Below are 21,200 nucleotides of genomic sequence, written 5' to 3'. Positions count from 1 at the left end.
CTTCACCACCTCCCCGGGGAGGGTGTTCCATTCATCTACCACCCTTTCGGTACAGAAATCTTATCCGATGTTACTCATCCTGAAGGTGGGGAGATGTGGGAAGAAGAGGGATGAGGGAGCAAAGGAGGGGAGATGCGGGGAGAAGATGGGGGAATGAGCAAAGGCAAGGAATGTGGGAAAGAGATGGAGGGGTGCGCAAAGGAGGAGGTGAGTGACGATGGGGAGATGCGAGACAGAGATGGGCTGAGCTTCAAGATGGAGAAGAGAGGTGGAAGTGTTGTGATAGGTGAGAGGCAGAGAAGAAAGATGAAGGCACTGCAAGTGAGATGAAAGAAAAGGATGCCCAAGAGGCAGAAGTGGACACACAGACGAAGAAATAAAGCAAGACATATAAAGAAGAGAAAAGAAATGGGGGAAACAAGAAAAAAGGATTTAGGAGAAGACAGACAACAGGAAATCAGAGGAGACACTGAGAACAGTAAAGAAGATTAGATGAGTTTCGAAAGTTTGAAATGTATATATATATATATATATATATATATATATATATATATATAGTACAATTTTTGAGATTCTATTCAATTTCATTTGAATTATTTGTGGAACAATTTGGCAAGTGCACCACTCCTCCTGTTAGCTGTTCGTTAAACTCAGTAATGCTATTTTGGTTACATTTCCCCTGGCCTGGGATTGATGGCGGGATTTTCCAGAATTGTTTAAAGAGACAGAGCTTAAACCCTTGCTCAAAATGGAGAAACTCGATCCCTTAGATAAGAGCAATTACCGAGCAGTTTCTCATCTCCCCTTGAGGGTAAAATTCTTGAAAAAGTGGTTTGAATGCAGTTGACAGAATTCTTCTTTTCCCATGGGATTTTAGATGATGTTCAGTTGGGTTTTCGAGAGTATTTGGGTACTCAGACCCTTCTCACCTCCCTGCTGGATGATGTGTATAGGAGATTGGATCACAGGGCAGAATTGCCGGTTGTTCTGTTGGGTCTGTCAGCCATGTTTGATCTGATTGATCATAGCCGCGTATTTGGGTCAATTAAAGACGCTGGGCATTAGAGAACTGGTCCTTAAATGGTTTGTTTATTTGGAGAAGAGGCCTCAATTTGCTTCTATGGGTGAATTTCACTCTTCTCTTTGGCAAGGCTCAGTCCTTTTTCTGGCTCTGTTTGATGTATAAATGATTCTGTTGGGCAAACTGTTACAGTCATTGGGAGTTAGTTGTCACCCTCTTTGCAAATGATGTACAAGTGATTTTTTTTCCCCTGTAAAAAGTGATGGGGGTTGGGGGGTGGAGAAGCGGACTTTTATTGAGGATTATCTTAAAAAAAAATGTTATCTTGGTATCAGGCAAATGGTTTAAATAAAACTGAACATAGAAACGACAGAATTATTATGGCTGAAGCAGGTCGTTCCAAGGACTGATTTTCCAGTTCATTTTTTTAGACCAGGATCTAATGCCCAGTAAGATGTTTAGGACCTGGGGTAGGATTAGATTCAGATTTATCTATGCAGGCTCATGTTGCTGCTGTTGCACAGTGCAACCAGGCTGTGAGATTCGAGAACAGTGCTGCAGCCCTTAGTACTGACCAGAACTGATTGTGGCAACACGGTCCTGTTGGATCTTCCAAAGAAGTTTCGGAAGCATGTTCAGTTAGTTGTAAAACACCTGCTGCAAGACTACTGGGGACTTGAAGATGCATCTTCCGGAGTACGCTGGTCCCCAGTTCAGCATAGGATCTAACTTAAATTAGCAGTGATATTGTATAAAGTCTTCCAAAATATGCCTCCCAGTTATCTGTCAAAAAGAAAAAAGGATTGTTCACTGTGTACCTTTGAGAGCCCTACATTCTCCGGAGCAGGACTTCCTTGGGAACCCAAGGGCTGCAGGAAGTCAGATATGAAAGAAGCAGATTTAGGACGTTTTCAATGGCTGTGGAACGTCCTTCCAGCCCAACTGCGTTCTGTGGACGATTTGCCACACTTCCAAAAGCTGCTGAAAACGTGGGGATTTTTTTTTTTCTTTTATCCAAGCTTTTCCAGAATAATTTGGCATGTCGCTTAATCATATAGATCAACTTGGGATTATATTGCCCTAGGTGAGCAACTCAAGTGGGGTTATGGGCTGCGTTCAGGAGAGTTAATGGGGCGAGTGTTGTGTAGTTTTATTATAATGAATTCTATTGTTGTTTTATGTCCTGTCTATGAAATGCATCTAGCTTTATGCTAGATATTGATTTTTATTGCATGTGATTTACGACTGTAAATTGCATTGGGATGCAAATGGAATTTGGTAAATAAATGCAATCCCAATAGCAATAATATGGTGGAAGTGGGAGGAGGAGGCAGAATTAGTAGTTATCATTTCCCCTGCCACTATCCCAGCCTCTCTGACATCAGCAATGCAAGCTTGGGCTTACCTGAGAATAGGAAGCGGGAGAGGAAATCTAAAATACGGAGGACGTTTTTCCGGGAATACAGCAAAGTGCCACGGATCACCATTGTGTCCCAACGTGCCTTAGATGCAGGTGGGTGCCACCAACAAAGTAGGACCCTTCCCATTTTCTTCAGTTTTCCTTGCTGGTGCCCCCCCCCCCCCCACTGTAACTTCAGGGAGGGGGACAAGCTTACATTTTTCTGGCTAGTGCAGTTGGAGCTGAGATTTCATTCTCTGAATAATATGAAATAAAAATGTGATCTAGAAGGCCGGAAATGCGATCTCATGTAGGTGATCCACTGTTGACCCTTGTGCATGGGCCTGAATCAGGGGCTAGCACTACCATGGAGGTGATATGATTAGCTCTGCTTCGCCTCCCTAAAATATGATCTACTCTCCCTCCTTGGGGGGTGGGGGAGAGAATTTTGTTTGGCACTTTTTTCCATTTTCTCCCTCCTAAATTTTCCCTTACGGTACAGCTTCTCGGGGAAAGGCTTGAGGGATCTCCATTCCTTCTCCTGCAAATTCCCCTTCAAATGCTTTCATATGTTGGCAGGTGGGGTCTCTGCAACCTTGACGGTAAGGAATGGCACCGACAGACATCTCTAGGAAGGCTCTCCCTGCCTTATCTGCAGCTGGAGAAAGAGTCGGGCGCCTTAGCAGACTACGGTCACGATAGGGTGCGAGGGGTAGGGTGGTGATGGTAGAAGGAGGAGGTAAAAAGGGGTTTCCTTCGGCAGGACATGTTCACGGAGTCCGGCGCAGTTCCCCAGGGCACAGGTTAGTGTGCAGGGGTCCCTCTACCAGGTAATATCAGCACACGAGGCATTCACCTCCAAATGCAATGCACACTTGCTGGAGCGGCATGCCATTGTCTGGCGGAGATTTATATGTAAAAATGCATTCGCCCGGCATTAAATATATGCAAATGTTTTCCCTTCCCTAATCCCGCTTCCCGGAATGCCCTTTGTCTCTGTGGGTAAATATCGCCGCCTAAGGAAACTTGTTGGCTTTATTTACCCTCTCTGCAGGTGGGGGCCAGTTTGCTGCCCCGCGGATTTTCACTTTATGTAAAAAAAAAAACCCAAAAACCAAAGAAAAGAAAAAAGAAGCTTAGCGGAGAAGCTCCAAATTGTAATGAAAACCTAAAGATGTTGCCGTGATTGGGATATGCACGTATTGCTATGTAGGGATGGAGAAGGCTGCTCGTACTCCGTGCACCATTAAGTTAGACGATCTGGTACATGAACCCTTAGGGGTAGATTTTTAAAAAAAGCGCGTTCGCGTACTTTTGTTTGCGCACCAGGCGCAAACAAAAGTACGCTGGATTTTATAAGATACGCGCGTAGCCGCGTGTATCTTCTAAAATCCTGGATCGGCGTGCACAAGGCTGCCGATTTTGGGCAGCCGGCGTGCGCCGAGCCGCGCAGCCTGTCACCGTTCCCTCCGAGGCCGCTCCGAAATCGGAGCGGCCTTGGAGGGAACTTTCTTTCGCCCTCCCCTCACCTTCCCCTCCCTTCCCCTACCTAACCCCCCCCTACCTTTATCCACGGATTTACGCCTCCTGGAGGGAGACGTAAATCCACGCGTGCCAGCGGGCCGCTGGCGCGCCGAGACTCGACCCGGGGCGGTTCCGGAGGGCGCGGCCATGCCCCCGGAACGCCCCCGAAACGCTGCGTCCCGCCCCCAAAACGCCGCGTTGTTCGGCCCCGCCCCCGACACGCCCCCCTCCAAAAACCCCGGGACCTACGCGTGTTCCGGGGTTCTGCGCGTGCCGGCGGCTTATGGAAAATAGGCCGCCGGCACGCAAGGCCCTGCTCGCGTAAATCCAGGCGGATTTACGCGAGCAAGGCTTTTAAAATCCGCCCGTTATTGATCAGGTAAAGATCAGGGTCTTAGCTTTGCCCAGTTCTGACATCAGAGTTGGCAACGTTTTAAAGTGTTGGTTTTTTCTTTTTTTCCTTTTGCTGTTGAGCCACAAAGTTTTCGGATTTGATCCAGAGTACAGCCGAAAAGGCTTCCACGTGCCCAGGTCGAACTAAACTCCTCTGGCCCATGCAATCCGAACCAGCCCCCTTCAATAATAAGCCTGCACCTTGGAAACGCAGCTGCCCATGGCACGTAAGACAGTAATCCAAGGTTTTTACCGCCGGGAAGTGCTGGCTCTCCAGGACCCTTTCAAAACGAAGGAAGAGAGGGGCCCTTTTCATCCGCTCCTGGTTTTGTAAGTGTTCTCCGACTTTGTAGTCTTGCTGCAGGGTACTATTGCCAGCCTCCGCACTGGCTCCAAACTCCCATGGCTATAAGTGTATTCGGGGTCGGTGCAAGAGGATCGGGCACCCTAGGCAAACCCTTGGTCGTGCACCCCTTCCCCCAGCTCCCGCACAGTGTTCCCTCCTACCGGCGGCAGTGGCTCTAGCACAGCGCTCCCTTCTTTGCCATTGGCACGGCTCTCCTTGGGGGCCTTGTGCTGGCAGGAGTTTTTGCTGCCCCTAACCCCCCCCCCCCCCCCCCCCCCCCCCCGAATGTTGACGCTCTAGGCGACCCCCTTTTTTGCCTGATCGAAGCACCGTCCCCGAGTGTATTGCTATCCGTGGTCATTTTCTAAACTTAAAATGAGAAAAGGTGCTGGATCGGGTCCAGCAGCAGCTTCCACCTTCCACTTGTTCTTACTGGGGGGAAAAGGAAGCGAGTTCAAAAAAGCTTCCGGGTCGGTGACCTGGCAGAAAGTCACCGCTCGTTTGCTCTGACTAACCCCACGGACAATCTGCCTTCAACAAACTAGGGAAGAGGCCCGGCCCTTTATCTCATACACAGCTAATCAGCCAGGTCCTGAATGAAAGGTGCAATCTCTGCAGGGTTACCAACTCAGGCAAATGTCAGGCTTGATTTTTGGTGGGTTGTTTTTTTTTTTGTTTTTTTTTTACTGGAGGTACATTTTACTGCAGCCAGATGGTGCACAGCTGGATTTAACTATGCAGAAACCTGCCCCTTTATGCACAGACATGTACTTCCCAGTCCCCAAGCAGTGCAACTTCACGAAGCCTGAGCGCGCGGCGCCGGAGACGCAGGCCCCGTCACGGACATGAAATCATTTTTACGGACATGCCATTTAAAAAAAAACCAAACAAAAAACTGTTTTTTTTTACTGCCAGTAAATGTACTGAATCTATGGAATGCATGTTGGGCCTTGTGACGGGATGCGGTTTATCGCATGGACGTTCTGAGGAAGCAGAAGGCCTGACTGGGCCAGCGCCACGAGGAGCCTCCTCTCCCCTCTTGGTGAAGATTGTGCAATGCCACTGAGGCAGCAGAGCATGGAGGAAGCAGGCGCTGTCCGGGCCCACTCCTTAGTTCCTGCTCCCCAGTCCCTGTGTGTCTGACGCTGGCCCTGGCTGACGTGCACGCACCGGGCGAGGATAAGCCGATAAAATGCGAGCTCCGGCTACAGAGATGGATGACATTCTGCCAAGCGGTGTTCACAATTCAAAGTCCTGTATTTTGTATCCGAAGCCCTAAATCGGACCGGCTGACAGTGCGGGTCATGGGGAATTGCGTCCTTAACTGCTGCTTCAGGTCTATTACAGGGAATTGTTGCCTGGTCTATTCATTTATCCATCTAGACTAGTAATGAACATTTTATTATTAGGTGGTTTTATTTTTATTTTTTATGCTTTTTAGGTGGTTTTAGTTTTAATAAGATTTTTATGCTACTGTATTATATTATGATTATTTTAAGTTTAGTTTTATGATAAGCCATAATTTTATTATTTTGGTTGATATTTGTTATGCGAGAATTACTGCTTAATGTTAGAGAATTGTGTTTTAGTATATTATTGATGTTGCCGTATATTATGTTTTGATTGCACTTTTGTTTTGCTATGTTAAATTTTTGTTGTTGTAAACCGACTTGAAATTGTAACAGTCTCTTTTTAGTCAGTAAGGAGGCCCAGACAACTGATCCATAAAGATAGACTTTTATTGCCAGCAAGATGCAGCTAAGACAAAGGCTCAGTACAACTGCATGCCACGCCCCCTCAGGAGCAAACTTTTATGCACTTTACAACTCTTATCTTTCACACATGCGTTCTGGTTTTTGCTGAACAAACAATTTACAAACTGCTGAACAAGCATTAGCTAGCGTGGTCCTCTAGTAGGTGTAGCTTATGATCAGACTATTGTTTCGTCACTTAATTGACGTGTTAGACATTTTACAGCGACGTTCGTATTAATACAATACAAATTATTATTCCAAAATGGAGTTACGTTACACTAAATGTTAGTGCGTAACTGCGTCACTACGCATTATGTGCCGTTTACGTTGCAAATATTAGTACAGTAAAAATGGCTGTGCGTTTCACTGCTGGCAGGGTTAGACGAGAGGTTCAGTCTTCGGAGGTCCATGAAATTGAACTCCTTCATTCCCCCCTTTGATACTTCAACTTCGGCGGAAGGCGGAAGTATCACTCATATCTGGGAAGCAACTGGAACAACAAACAAGAATTAATACTGGTAACATTCAAAATGGGCCCTAAAATGTCGCTAGGTGGTTGGTTTCTTCACGGGTTTGAGACGGGTGGACCCTAGTGATGTCACCCCCCTTTGTAGCCCGGCTTACCCTAGCTAACAAAATGGCCCAGAGTGGTTGCATCACTAGGACTAGGTTGCATTAAAGGTTAGTAGTTGCAAGGTCATCATCATTATCAGAATCGGTATCGGAATCAGATGAATCAGATGAGGGGAATGTGGAAAGTGACACATACTTATTCATCATCATAACATGAGCAGCCGCTCTTCGATCAGCAATTCTTTCAATCATGGAGCGTAAATTTCTGAAAATAAGAGGTAGACACAGAGGAAATAGAATACAGGTTAGCAAGAAAAATAATAAAGGGATGAAGAGTTCTTTCAGCCCTGGAATCGACGTAAGCCAATTTGGTAGCGAGGCTGTCCAGTCAAGAACTCCAGTCCACGTCTGTACAGGAACGTGGGCTAAGCGTACCATTCGATCAGTGATCTCTTCGATGACTTTGCTCTTGTCATCTATCTGTAAACAACAATTAGAGAGGTTCAATTTTCCACACACACCTCCTTCCTGAGCTAGGAGGTAGTCCAGGGCTAACCGGTTTTGGTAAACAGCTGTGATTATCTTTGTATTTTGTTTGGCAAGGATGTTGAGAGCCAAGGCAGAATCATTGGTCAGGAGTTCCAGTACTGCTTGTAATCGGATAATACGATTGAGCATATAAATAGGCGTTCTATATCCATAAGAACCATCTTCCGCCCAAGTGGCAGGCCCATAATACTGTACTATTCTTTCTGGAGGCCACTCCTGATCCTTCCAGTCTCTAATAGTCACTTTATTGTTTCTACGACATTTATTCGGTTTCATGGGACTATACACCGGGACTCCCAGCGTTTCTCCAGCAGAGATTGGTAAGAGGAAAAAGCTTGGTCGGATTGTCGCTAAGAAGCAAGTGCCGTACCAGTGCGTGGGTAGCTGCTCGTAAGCCCTTCGGCCGCAAACAAAGTAGTAGCCATCTGGAGCGGCGAAGGTGGTAGTGGGCACTCCTGCAGCAGCCCATGTTTTGTTTAAGGTTAACTCAGTCCAAAAGGTAGTTGGTTTGGTGGAATTTTCGGTCTGCCACCATGTGTGATTGGTTAAATTTGCAGTGAGAACCCCTGTACATGGGGAATTTCCAACAGAGATAGTATATATACGTGAATGTTGTCGAGATATACATCGTCTGCCAATCACATCAGTCTGGAGAGCCCACTCATATGGATGAGTCTTCCGTTTATAAGTTACTGTTGTATTCAGGACATCGAGATCAGACTGGAATATCTCCTTGGCTTCCCAAGGCCATTGCTCTCCTGTCTTCGTACCTCCACATACGAAGCAATTTTTTACTTCCAGAGAGAGAGCTATGTTTTCAGCCAAATTTACGAACATATTCTTTGCTTGATGTGAAATGGTGTGCTTCTGCAGTTCTTCGGTCACATGAGATATTTCATCAAAGAAGGATTGATAACCAACCACAGTGGTCTGGTGGATGATTGGGCGGGGTTTGTCTCTCCGCTGTGTGATGGTAATGTAAGTCATTGGATCTTTTCCAGTTCCGTCGATACCAAATCCCCAAGTATCTTGCCAGGGGGATCCTTCAGTTCTTATGGGCCATTGTAATGACACAATGTTTCCTTTTACTTCAGTTAATCTGCCGATTCCGTGGCAGCCATGGTAGCCTCCTCCGGTGTAGTCACAGACCAGGGCCCAACCAGATAGAGTCAGGTCCCCTCCACATGGTATCCAGCTGGATGGATTGGCTGCTCGATTGTAAGGACAAAGGTATTTATGGTTGTAGACATATGAATCTCTCCAGGATTGAGATCCACAGTGGAGTGCGTTTGGATGTTTATCAATTGCTTCACATGCATCGAAGGTGATTACAACGCTAGATCCGCCTCCCATAAGGATCTTAGTTGAATTGATGTAGTACAAGATTCCTTTTCCTTCTGGGATGATGCTGGAAGTATAGCTTTTTGGCAACCCGGCAGTGAGGGTAATGTTGTAGTACTTGGGAGTGGTTGGTGTATGACAAATGACTTTGTCACCCTCTAGACATCGATGAAACGACTGGTATCCTTGAGTTGTGTTTAGTGCACATGCAGGTTGGGTTGCACACGAAGCAGGAGGTTGAGATTGGTGTATGATTGTAGAGACAACTTGAAATCCATCTTGAGTTGTGGTACGTATTAGTTTGATACATTCTGTACAATTCTTGCTCAGAGGTAGAATGAGAGATATAATTGATGTGCAGGAGATCAGTAGTAGAATCTGTAGAAATCTTGCTCGCTTAGAATACATAGTAGAGGCTTTTATTTTCAGAATCTGTGAAGTAGGTGTTTGGCCGGTTGGCTTGTAATTAGATTAGTTGATTTCATAAGGTATCGATTCTGAAAGGAAGGAAAGAAACGTACACGTTAGTATTTTAGCAAGTTACTGAAGTCTTCTATCCAGAACTAACTCATTGCCTGCCTTGAGTGAATTTTAATTTGTGGTCCCCGATCCTGGAGACTTGCCAATTGGAGGCAGCGGGTTTTAGTCGAGTCCAGTGAATCCATGAAGGGCATCCAGAGACTTTTACGGCTGTGGGAGTGGTTAGTAACACAGTGTATGGCCCCTTCCATCGTGGCTTGAGGAAGTCTGATTCATCCCAGTCCTTCATCCACACAGAACTTCCGATTTGGAATGGATGAATCGGGGTTAGCAAGACTAGTGGTTCAATGTCGCATGTATAGTTCTGGATGGCAAGTACTGTGTTATGGAGTCCTTTGAGTTGGTTACTAAGAGACATTTCTCCTTGTATCTGCAGCGACTCAGGAAAAGATGGAAGGGGCGGAGGTCTTGCATACATCATTTCATAAGGTGTCAGACCAGACTTTCGTGGACTACACCGGACATGTAGTAAGGCTAGTGGTAGGATGTCTGGCCATTTAGTCTTTGTTTCTTGGCACAACTTAGCTATCTGATTTTTCAGAGTTCTATTGGCTCGTTCAACAGCTCCGCTGCTCTGAGGTCTCCACGCACAGTGTAGATGCCATCTGACACCCAGAATTTGGCTTAGTTGTTGAGTGATTTCACTGGTGAAAGCTGGTCCATTATCTGAATTTATTTGCCTTGGCAATCCGTACCGTGGTAAGATTTGATGAAGGAGCAAAGACACTACTTCTTTGGCAGTTTCAGTTCGTGTTGGTATGGCTTCGATCCACCCGGTATAAGTACAGATAGCCACCAGCATTGCTTTGTATCCTCTTGAGGGTGTCATGTGGGTAAAGTCGATTTGACAGACTTGGAATGGTGTGGTTCCTCGTAGGATGTGTCCGGGGGCAGGACCAGGTCCATTTCTGGGATTGTTTCTTGCACAAGTGATACATTGATTAGTTGCATGCTTGGTCAATGGAGTGATTCTGTTGATATAATATGTTTTCCCCAATAGTTTCGTTAAGGCATCTCGACCAAGATGGGTTTTGTTGTGGGCTTCCTTGACAATAGTCCAAGCTAATGCTTCAGGTATCCATACTCGATCATCTTGCGTAATCCACCATCCATTTTGCTGGTGAAATTGCTCATTCTGTGCCCAATCATTTTCTTCCATGGAATAGGCAGGGATTTCAGTTGGGAATTGCAAAAGTGGACACGTGGTAGCTGGGGTATGTGATAAATGTGTACGTGCTGCTTCTTTCGCTGTTTTGTCTGCCCATTGGTTTCCTTTGGCGATGGGATCTGATTTCCCTGTGTGGGCTTTACAATGCATAACGGCTACCTTTTTTGGTGCCCATACGGCATTTAACAGTTGGTGTATCTCGGGTGCATTAGTTAGTTGCTTCCCTTCAGCAGTCAGGAATCCTCGTTCCTTGTATAAGGCTCCATGCACTTGGATGGTAAGGAAAGCATATTTTGAGTCAGTATAGATGTTTACAATCTTCCCTTCTGCTAACTGTAAGGCTCTAGTGAGAGCGATTAGCTCAGCCTTTTGTGCTGATGTCCCCGGGGGTAGAGGCTCAGCTTCGATGATGTCATCTTCAGAAACCACGGCATAGCCAGCGACCCGAAGTCCATTTATAACCTGGCTGCTTCCATCAGTAAATAAAGTCCATGCTCCCTGCCAGGGCTGGTCACGTAGATCAGGTCGGCTGGAATGCCCTGTAGCCATGATTTCCTCACATTTATGAGTAACTAGAGCGGGAGTTGGGAGTAAAGCTGCAGGATTCAAATTCTTACTGTCTTGTATTTGAATTTCGGGAGTTTCACATAACAGAGCTTGATACTTTACAAGACGTGAATTAGTCATCCATTTTGGTCCATGGGTCTCTAGCAGTCCTTGAATGGTGTGGGGGGTGGTTACATTCAGAGTTTGACCAAAAGTTAATTTGACTGCTTCTGGAATTAGTAAGCATGCAGCCGCAATGCTTCGAAGACAACCTGGCCATCCCTTCGCAACATTGTCCATTCCTTTTGACAGATATGCAACAGGTCGTTCCCACGAGCCTAGAGTTTGAGTCAATACCCCAATGGCCATTCCTTTCTTCTCATCGACGTATAGATGAAATGGTTTCATTACATCTGGCAATCCTAGGGCAGGGGGTTCAATCAAGGCGTCTTTCAGTTGATGTAAACTTGCTAGCTCGCGTCCTTCCCATTGAAAAGTTTGAGACTCTGATTCTTTACCCCGCAACTTGTCGTACAGGGGTTGGGCAATAACTGCATAGTTAGCAATCCACAGTCTACAGTATCCTGCAGCTCCAAGGAACGCTCGGAGCTCTTTCTTGCAAGTGGGTACAGGTTGATCTCGTATTGAACTAGTACGAGAGATTCCAAGACATCGAGTGCCTTCACGGATTTGGAAGCCCAAATATTCCACTTCCAATTCACAGATTTGTGCCTTCTTTTTACTTGCACGATATCCTTTAGAGTACAACATCTTTAGCAAGTGGAGGGTGGCTACTGCACATTCGCGGTACGTCTCTCGAAACAATAGAAGGTCGTCCACATACTGTATCACTGGCCCATACATGACTTGGTACATCTTCAAGTCTTTTGCCAGTTGCTCACCAAACAGCGTAGGTGAGTGCTTGAACCCTTGAGGCAAGCGAGTCCATGTGTACTGCTGCTTTATTCCAGTGTGTGCATTTTCCCATGTGAAGGCAAAAATCTTCTGACATTCCTCCGCTATTGGAACGGAGAAGAAGGCATCCTTGAGGTCGATGACACTGTACCACTTTGATGCAGGAGAGACTTGAGCCAAGATTGAATATGGATTTGGTACGAGGGCTACTAGATCTGCTACTTGATTATTCACCTTCCGTAAATCCTGTACCGGTCGGTAATCAGTAGAACCAGGTTTCTTTACGGGTAACAAAGGGGTGTTCCAAGCAGATCGGATTCGCCGGAGAATGCCCAAATCATACAGTCTCTGCAGATGTATCTGGATTCCTTGTCTGGCCATATACGGAATGGGGTATTGAGGTTGATTAATCACCTGTGCATTCTGTTTCATCTCGATCCAAATAGGAGTAGCATTGACAGCTATTCCTCCGGGATTCTGCTCAGACCACACTTTAGGCACGCTATCCATTAGCTGTCTCCGTTGTTCGTTGAGAAGGGTGTTGTCTTTATATCGATGTTCAGTGATGTGCTCAATTATGGGGAGATGTAGTCTCCATTCCTCCTGGAGTGGACAAATGAGGGAGACTGGATTATCAGCGAAAGATGCCTTGATTTCACCAGTGGACTCGAATTGTAAATTAGCTCTCAATTTACAAAGAAGGTCTCTCCCTATGACTGGTACTGGGCATCCCGGAACATAAAGGAATTGGTGGGATACTAATTGTCCTCCTACTCGGACCTGTCGTTTCTGGAGAAAAGGAGCAATTAGTGGCTTTCCAGAGGCCCCGACTATAGAGATGTTCTTCGAAGTGGGCGTGGTGATAGCGGTGGTCATTACAGATCTTTGCACTCCCGTGTCTAGCAATCCTTTGAATGTTTCAGTCCCTACTTTTATTTCCACCAAAGGATCAAGGGGAAGGGTTCCCTTGTCTAGTCATGCTTCACTGTCTTCGCCGGAAGTTTCACCTACGGCCATCTGCCATTCCGCTTCCTTAGGTTTGGACGGAGTATATCCTTCCTGTTTTACTTGCACTTGCAGGGATTCCGGGCACTCGGATTTCCAATGTCCTTCTTGTCTACAGAATGCACATTGATTAGTTCCTAACGGCATTCTTCCACCTCTAAACGAACCTCCTCTATTTGCTCGACCTCTTGGCGGCCCCCTAGAGGGCGCCCTGCCTCTTCCTCGGGGTCCAGGATGTCCTTGATAGTGCCTGGACGGATTCCCGAAATTAGTTTCTTCCAACGCTGCGGCTAACAGGCTAACACTTTCTCTAAACTTTCTAGTTTCTTTCTTGTCCTTCTTCTCTCCGTCCGGTTCTCGGTTTACATAGACTTTATCAGCCATGGCTTTTAATTGGCTGATAGTCATTCCCTCGAATCCTTCCTGTTTCTGCAACTTCCGGCGAATATCTGGACAGGATTGTCCGACGAAGCTCATCACTATGCTGGATTGATTTTTGGAGTCTTCTGGATCAAATGGGACTGTATTGCCGGTATGCGTCCATCAACCGCTCCAAAAAGTTTCCGGGGGACTCATCTCTCCCTTGCACCACGTCCTGGATTTTTCCCATGTTCACAACTTTCTTCTTCCCTTTCTTTAAGGCTTCAAGAAACGCAGTCTGATAAGCAGCAATGCGCTCACGACCGGCTGCGGTCTGGAAGTCCCAGTTGGGGTCGGCGACTGGGGCTTGTGCTCTCACCACTTCATCAGGATTACCGTCTGCCCCAGCTCCTAATCGAGCTGCCTCCTCCAGATTTAATTGTATTTGCCGACGTTCTTCAGTGGTGAAAAGAATGGAGGCTAGGTGCCGAATGTCAGCCCAGTTGGGGTTATGGGCTGCAAAAATTCCTCGCAAAAAATCTATCATCTGATCAGGTTTATCAGCGTAAGAAGGGCCAAGTTGTTTCCAGTTAAAGAGATCGCTGGATGTAAAAGGTATGTAGGTAAATAACTTTATTGTTTGCGTAGTGCGATATTCGTTTTCTTCAGTGGGAACCACGGGAACTACAGTGGTTGTTTCTCTGATTGGTAATTGCAAACTTGCGGCTTGGGTTTTACTGCGAGTGCCGTCTGCCACGGACGACTCGCCGCCGTCTTCAACTTTTGCTGCCGCCGCTTCAAGCCATACTTCGGGAGTCGGCGCTATTCTAGGATCAGCTTGTGCATTGGCGGGTGCTGAGGGACCAGGCGGCGCAGGATATAATTGAGGACAACTAGGGGCATATGGTGGCGGCAAAAGATGTTCTGCATCAGATAGTACTGCGGGCGGCAGGGGTTTAACTTTTTTTTTCTTGAGTCTGTGAATTCCCTTGCACTACAAACATGGCCGCTGCAGATGACGCCTGATCTTTGATTCCCAATATGGCCGCCTGTCCCTTTCTCTTCCGGTTTGGGGACTTCCGGTCAAAAATTGGAAGAAGGATCCAACAGAAGAAAATAGGATAAAGCATAAACATTGGCAAGTTAAATGTAAGACATTGATAAGACAGGCTAAGAGAGAATTTGAAAAGAAGTTGGCTGTAGAGGCAAAAACTCACAGTAAAAACTTTTTTAAATATATCCGAAGCAGAAAGCCTGTGAGGGAGTCAGTTGGACCGTTAGATGATCGAGGGGTTAAAGGGGCACTTAGAGAAGATAAGGCCATCGCGGAAAGATTAAATGATTTCTTTGCTTCGGTGTTTACTGAAGAGGATGTTGGGGAGGTACCCGTAATGGAGAAGGTTTTCATGGGTAATGATTCAGATGGACTGAATCAAATCACGGTGAACCTAGAAGATGTGGTAGGCCTGATTGACAAACTGAAGAGTAGTAAATCACCTGGACCGGATGGTATACACCCCAGAGTTCTGAAGGAACTAAAAATGAAATTTCAGACCTATTAGTAAAAATTTGTAACTTATCATTAAAATCATCCATTGTACCTGAAGACTGGAGGATAGCAAATGTAACCCCAATATTTAAAAAGGGCTCCAGGGGCGATCCGGGAAACTACAGACCGGTTAGCCTGACTTCAGTGCCAGGAAAAATAGTGGAAAGTGTTATAAACATCAAAATCACAGAACATATAGAAAGACATGGTTTAATGGAACAAAGTCAGCATGGCTTTACCCAGGGCAAGTCTTGCCTCACAAATCTGCTTCACTTTTTTGAAGGAGTTAATAAACATGTGGATAAAGGTGAACCGGTAGATATAGTATACTTGGATTTTCAGAAGGCGTTTGACAAAGTTCCTCATGAGAGGCTTCTAGGAAAAGTAAAAAGTCATGGGATAGGTGGCGATGTCCTTTCGTGGATTGCAAACTGGCTAAAAGACAGGAAACAGAGAGTAGGATTAAATGGGCAATTTTCTCAGTGGAAGGGAGTGGACAGTGGAGTACCTCAGGGTTCTGTGTTGGGACCCTTACTGTTCAATATATTTATAAATGATCTGGAAAGAAATACGACGAGTGAGATAATCAAATTTGCAGATGACACAAAATTGTGCAGAGTAGTTAAATCACAAGCAGATTGTGATAAATTGCAGGAAGACCTTGTGAGACTGGAAAATTGGGCATCCAAATGGCAGATGAAATTTAATGTGGATAAGTGCAAGGTGATGCATATAGGGAAAAATAACCCATGCTATAATTACACGATGTTGGGTTCCATATTAGGTGCTACAACCCAAGAAAGAGATCTAGGTGTCATAGTGGATAACACATTGAAATCGTCGGTTCAGTGTGCTGCGGCAGTCAAAAAAGCAAACAGAATGTTGGGAATTATTAGAAAAGGAATGATGAATAAAACGGAAAATGTCATAATGCCTCTGTATCACTCTATGGTGAGACCGCACCTTGAATACTGTGTACAATTCTGGTCACCGCATCTCAAAAAAGATATAATTGCGATGGAGAAGGTACAGAGAAGGGCTACCAAAATGATAAGGGGAATGGAACAACTCCCCTATGAGGAAAGACTAAAGAGGTTAGGACTTTTCAGCTTGGAGAAGAGATGACTGAGGGGGGATATGATAGAGGTGTTTAAAATCATGAGAGGTCTAGAACGGGTAGATGTGAATCGGTTATTTACTCTTTCGGATAGTAGAAGGACTAGGGGACACTCCATGAAGTTAGCATGGGGCACATTTAAAACTAATCGGAGAAAGTTCTTTTTTACTCAACGCACAATTAAACTCTGGAATTTGTTGCCAGAGAATGTGGTTCGTGCAGTTAGTATAGCTGTGTTTAAAAAAGGATTGGATAAGTTCTTGGAGGAGAAGTCCATTACCTGCTATTAAGTTCACTTAGAGAATAGCCACTGCCATTAGCAATGGTTACATGGAATAGACTTAGTTTTTGGGTACTTGCCAGGTTCTTATGGCCTGGATTGGCCACTGTTGGAAACAGGATGCTGGGCTTGATGGACCCTTGGTCTGACCCAGTATGGCATTTTCTTATGTTCTTATGTTCTCATTTTGTGCACTTGTGCCACCATTACGAGGGCGGCTCCCTCCACTAACTTCTTTGCCCATGACGGAGGATTCTCAATGACTGCAATCCAAGCAGTTATGTACGGTATATCCTCAGGGCAACCCGGATTCCCTTCTTTCAAAGCTATATTCAGGACCCTTGTGGCCGTTTGGAAATCGAAAGTTCCTGCCGGAGGCCAATTTACACACAAACTGGGCCACCTATGGGTACATCGCTGAATCATTCCGGGTTTCGTACATTTTCGTCTGTCGAACACTTCACTATAGTGCTTCGTCATGACTTTTAGCGGAGTTGAATAGCCCCCTCCCATTAGGATAGAACCACAGACAAAGGAGGGAAGGGAAGACGGATAGGTAAGGGGTCCGTATCTGTCAGACACAAAAGGGTCACAATCGCCTCGACTAGAACACGGTCGCCCGGTCTAGAACTGCGAGGCCATTCATTCTCTTTCACACAACAAGAAACCTATTCCCACTATTATATACTTCACTTATAATTTTTCCTCTTATGCGCGTGGTCTTCGGAACCAAATTCCTACTGAAACACTGCGCGGGGTGTGATCAAAGCCCCCTCGGTCCGCTCGGGGATGGACCGGTTATTTCCTTATCTAATCTCCACTCCTTCCACTATTCCCATAATACTCGCCTGCAGGGGTCTTCCGATCGTCACGAAAGCCTTCTTCCCGGATCACCAGCCCAGAGGTCTCAGAAGAATTTCTGTGGAACGGTCCCCTCAGAAACCTGATCGCTGAACTCAGCGGTGGCCACTCACCAGGTACGTCTGGGGGATCGCTCCGCCACCAAACTACTGGACCCGCTGGGGGGCTAAAATAGCGTCCCCAGTACCTCCTGGCTGGCTCGCCAAATGTAACCGTCTCTTTTTAGTCAGTAAGGAGGCCCAGACAACTGATCCGTAAAGATAAACTTTTATTGCCAGCAAGATGCAGCTAAGACAAAGGCTCAGTACAACTGCATGCCACGCCCCCTCAGGAGCAAACTTTTATGCACTTTACAACTCTTATCTTTCACACATGCGTTCTGGTTTTTGCTGAACAAACAATTTACAAACTGCTGAAGAAGCATTAGCTAGCGTGGTCCTCTAGTAGGTGTAGCTTATGATCAGACTATTGTTTCGTCACTTAATTGACGTGTTAGACATTTTACAGCGACGTTCGTATTAATACAATACAAATTATTATTCCAAAATGGAGTCACGTTACACTAAATGTTAGTGCGTAACTGCGTCACTACGCATTATGTGCCGTTTGCGTTGCAAATATTAGTACAGTAAAAATGGCTGTGCGTTTCACTGCTGGCAGGGTTAGACAAGAGGTTCAGTCTTCGGAGGTCCATGAAATTGAACTCCTTCAAAATGAATTTGAATGTCGGTATATAAATTTGACTAAATAAATAAATAAATGTCGGCCGGTTTCCCGGCTCAGATAGCTCCAGCTCCACGAGGCCTTTTCTGCAACCGATCCTTGGCGAAAATGCAGCTGCTGCTGCCTCTCGCCAGCCACCTTCCTGGGAAAAAAACCAAACTCAAAAGCATGTTTATTTGCCTGACGATTCTTTATTTTAGCCTGGCGTGTTCATTTTTAGCTCGAGCTCTTCCCCGTCTTCACCACTCTTGAGGTAACAAGGGGACCACGTGGCTGCAGTCCCGGCGTAGGCCTGACTGCACGCCATCTTGTGTGGGAGAGAAGATTCCCGCCGTTTCCCCCATCTTCCTGCCTCCTGGAAGCGTCCCTTATTCCAGTGCGTTTAAACGGGCCCTTAAGCCACCTTGCGCTTCCTTTCCCCGGACGCTGGCATGGGTGCAACCAGGAAACCCTGGGCTTCGCCTCCTGCGCCTCTGAGGCTCCGAAGCTCCTCGCCTGCTCACACCACAACTGCTCCTCCAACCACATCCTGGAAGCTACACGCCTTCCCCTTGTCTGGATGTTGTAAAATGTGCTTACTGTTCCTTAACACGTAGTTTCAGTGAAAGGAAAACAAACCAAGGCACGCCGTTCATACCGAGCAGCCTGCTCCAGCTTGCTGGTTTATATCACCCTGCGATCTTTTCAGCCCTGAAACAAGCCGAGCACGGCAGGTGGGAATCAGGAGGGAGCGCACCGCCCTCAGACTCGGCTACGGTACGGGCGTTACGGTTTACCCCTCAAAAGTCAAGATTATGCATTACCTCCAGCACCGGACCCCGCGCTGGGTAGAGGCCGCACACGGAACTTCCTTAAAGTATCTCCCTCCCCCCCGCTCTTCCAGTCATTGCTAAACAGGGCAGTTTTCCGTGCAATCTACCCGGGCAGGACACAGGGGGGGCCCCAAGGCAAGAACTAAACTTTGGTTCCCACCATTGCCGAGTATCCTGATGCTCCATGGGGGGGGGGGGGGGGGGGGAGGGCTCCTGGTGGACAATCGCCCTGCTTGCCTCTCCCCTCCCTAAACCCGGAGTTGTCCTGGGTAAATTGGCAGTCTTAAAACCTCAACTAAAAGTACCCGAGGGTCTTTCTGGCACGCAATTACTTTTCTCCAGGGCTTAAGAGAGAGAGAGGGGATGCTCCTGGGGGTGTGGGAGCTGGTTTGGTGCAGGATTGGAAACCAGCGCGGGCAGATTGTTTTCCTCGAATCTACCTGCATTGCTTTCCGTAGAAATTGTAACCAGAAAAACAGGGGGCGCTTTGTGGCCGTGGCAGTTCCCAACGGGAGAGGACGTGCGTGGGCACCCGTGGACTTTGCGCCAAAGCCACAGCGTTTGAAAATGTCCTCCTCTACTGCGCGGCGCCTACACTGGGGGTCAGCGTTCAGAAAGGAGCACCACAGGCTGAGGTGAAGTGAGTCAGATAGAGGTTACTGTTCTCTTCCGGCTAGTGATTTTCAGAAATAAGTGGAGAATGATAACATAGGATGTACATATTGTAAAAATCACTACAAACTTTGGCTACCAGAAATGTGAGTTTATTCTACCTCAGTCCCAGGAGATTAATTTCCAGCGTAAGCTCTCGGGGTTGGGCACCTACAGCTGAACAGTACATCGGCACTGTGCATCCTGACTTTGGCCTACTGTTTAACTTCAGATGCCCTCACTAGGGAGCTTACACTTTGTTCAGCTAGCTGTAGGTTCCTACCTCAGCGAGCTTATGCATTGATTTTCCTTGCCATGCCTTGCCAAAATGGTACTGCATGTGAAACTGGTGATATGCATCCTAATTTTTGGGCACATTCTTGCATCCAAGGCCATTTTGACAAGGAATAGCGAGTAAAATCAAAGCAAAAGATCTCCGGGGCACATAGCTTTCAGTTATCTTAAAGCGTAAGCTCTCTGGGGTGGGCACTTATAGTTAGCTTAATAAAGTGTAAGCTCTACGGGATGGGGCACCTACAGCTGAACAGTGTGTCACAGTTAGCACAGCACCAACATGCATGCTGTTCAGCTGAGGATGCCTTCCCAAGACAACTTACATTTTATTCCGCTGTAGGTGCATGCCCCAGAGAGCTTACAATGGATTATTTAATTCCTTCCTAGGTGTGAGGTGGAGTAAATTTATATTTCTGGTAACCAATGTTATTCTAAAGGATTCCTCAGAGCAGAGGATGATATTTTCATGAGCAGTAAGTGTGCTGCTTTTCAGAACACCATAGCAGGGTCATAAGCAGTGTCAGGCTCTTGATAACAGAATCCGTGACTTGCTGACATCCTCTTGGTGACTACACAGAACTTTGGGATTTGGAAATCAGGAACATTCCACAGTTAAGTGGAAGACCGATAATTTTACAAATTTGATGCAAGAGACAGGCATCAGTCACACGGGCTTAATGTGTGGTCAGTCATGTCATTTTTTTGACAATTATGTTTTGTTTTTTTTATAAATACTGATTTTTCTAGTATCACAACTGATATTTTTTTTATTCTACATGTTCATTTATGATAGTATTCTGTTGTGCCCAGTGTAGTAGAAACAGAAATATGAGTTAACCTCAGATCCAGGTTAGATTTCCATGCTTAAGCACACATATAACACCTCTCCCCCGACACACCACTCACAACCCCACCTACAACAATAACCTCAGCACACACAGAAAAACACATGGGAAGGAGAGGGCTACAAAGTGGACAGAAAGTGCACACACACACCCCACACCTCCCCCAATGCACAGTGCCAGTCTTGCACGAAAGGCCATTGTGCCTCAGTACCAGTGCATATCATTCAGCTGAGGGATCTGCCACATTGTGGCAAGGCTTGACAAGTAAATCCATTCCCAGATTGATACCTTGCTTCTTTGTTTTAGCCTACATTAGGCTCTGTAGCATTTACATTATGTTATGTTATTACCCCATATAGCTGTATCCAAGTTACTTTTACCTGTTCATTGTAAGACATTAACTTGTCATTGTTCTGTTCAGAATGTAAACCGAATTGATCAGTAGCTCTGTTATTGGAAAATCGGTATATAAAAGTGCAAAATAAATAAATAAATAAATAAGTAAAAGTGAAATGTAAGCTCTCTGAGACAGGCACCTAAAGCTGAGCGGTTTGCATTGGCACTGTGGCACAATGGCTTTCAGTGCAATATTGCATCTTGACCTGGCCATATTTTTGCATGCAAGGACATTTGG

The sequence above is a fragment of the Rhinatrema bivittatum genome, chromosome 5, assembly GCF_901001135.1.
Source record: "Rhinatrema bivittatum chromosome 5, aRhiBiv1.1, whole genome shotgun sequence".
Classification (NCBI taxonomy): domain Eukaryota; kingdom Metazoa; phylum Chordata; class Amphibia; order Gymnophiona; family Rhinatrematidae; genus Rhinatrema; species Rhinatrema bivittatum.
Note: the sequence above shows the minus strand (reverse complement) of the source record.